This window comes from Asparagus officinalis, chromosome 5 (genome assembly GCF_001876935.1).
Source record: "Asparagus officinalis chromosome 5, Aspof.V1, whole genome shotgun sequence".
In the NCBI taxonomy this organism is placed as follows: Eukaryota; Viridiplantae; Streptophyta; class Magnoliopsida; order Asparagales; family Asparagaceae; genus Asparagus; species Asparagus officinalis.
Window position 1 is genome coordinate 104,883,044 of NC_033798.1, and position 1,703 is coordinate 104,884,746.

Genomic DNA, 1,703 nt, shown 5'->3' on the forward strand with positions numbered 1-1,703 from the left:
ATGATTTGAGGTACTAATCCAAATATATATATACAAGATTTAAGGAACTAAAATCCAAACAACCCCTTCTTCCTTTTCAATAGTGGAATCACTAATAATGTTAGGAGCAAGCAAAGGAAACAAAGAGAGAAGATTAGTGACCAACAAATATGAAGGATTGAATAAAGAGAGAGAATCAAAAAAGAGCATGCCCACATCAAGAGCCCATATATTTTATACATGGCGAGCTCCTGGCAAGGTTTAACTTTCTCTACCCTGCCCCTTCTCTTTCCCCCCTCCATTTTCTCTCTCTCACTCCTCCATTATCAAACCAACTCAGATATTCTTTTACCGATACAAGCAACACAGATACCTCTTGCAAAAATATACATCACTCTAAAAGTATCGTCACAATCGATGTTTTTTTTCTCTAATCATAATGAACATCAGTCATCTTTACATCATGTCTTTTTTTCTCTAATCATAATGAACATCAGTCATCTTTACACCAAAGACATGATTGATAAATGAGCTCGGCGACACCGCCTTCAGCAGCCTGTACCAAGGGGTGATCAATTGCCAGAGTCCAATTCATCTCCACTGTCTACAGAATCGTCTGCAAAATCTAAATGATCCCAGCTTAAACAACAACAATAACACGTTTCATCTTTTTTTCGAATTCAGTTTCCTAGGTCTTGATAACTTGTTCTTGGTTGCAGCCTGCAATGTTGTCTTATGCCATCGAGCAGCAGAAAATTGGGCATCTGGCAGTATATCTCTGAAGATTTGATGCTAGCTGTATTTCTTGATATGGTGTTTGCTTTGTACAGTTTGTAATCAGAGGATTTTAAACCCACAGCAGCATCTATCATCAATCGAATAACTTAAAGACTGCTCATCATTTATTTGCTGAGTTCAAATGTTGATAATAGACAACAGAGACAAGATGGGATTATTTACAAGGTATCAATCAAGAAAATATCGGGCAACGTCTCTCAATGAAATTACGCCTTCCACCCGTCTACTATGGCAATCGATGACGACAACCCGTCTAACATCTGGAGTGAAATGGATATTTCATCAACGTTCGTACAGTGTGATGAGATGTTTTTAAGAAAGGGAAAATTACAGAAAATGGCCCTGAGGTTCCTAGAAATGACAGTAAATGGCCCCAAAGTTTTAAAACTAACACTGTCACCCCTTCCTTCGATATTTCCATCAAACAAAGTCATATATGGATCACGTGATACATTTAGTGACAATAATACCCTGGAAGACAATAAGCATTCTTCTCTCTTCTCTCAAGAGTTGAGAGGCATTTTTGTCTTTAGCGGTGCCACATGATACCCATTTGGCTGTTTGATGGAAAACCAAAAGGAAAGTGGTGAAAATGGTATGTTTTAAAACTGCAGGATTTACTGTCACTTCTACAAGCCTCTTTGTGTGTGTGTGTGTGTGTGTCTCTGTTTTTTTTTTTTTTTTTTGGGGGGGGGGGGGTGCTTTCTATAATTTCCCTCAAGAAAACATGAGATCACAAAGAGAGAGATACCTGGATCAGAAAGCTGCTGGATAATCTCAAAAAAACGAGTTGATTGGAAGCATGTAGGACATCGTCTCCGGCTATTGTTCTGAGGATTTGCCTGGTATGCTAGATCTAAAGCCTGAAAGAAAAATTAGATGTGAAAGTATGTTCAGCTCACAGGAGCAAAGAGATTGCAGAAAGA

General features: G+C 38.4%; 1 long non-coding RNA gene across 1 annotated transcript; it reads right to left on the bottom strand.

Annotated features, from left to right (window-relative positions):
- Positions 350 to 1,683, bottom strand: LOC109840494. Its single transcript, XR_002246932.1, has 2 exons — positions 1,529 to 1,683; positions 350 to 1,037 (listed from the first exon to the last, which is right to left on the bottom strand). It is a non-coding gene; the product is annotated as an uncharacterized LOC109840494 (long non-coding RNA).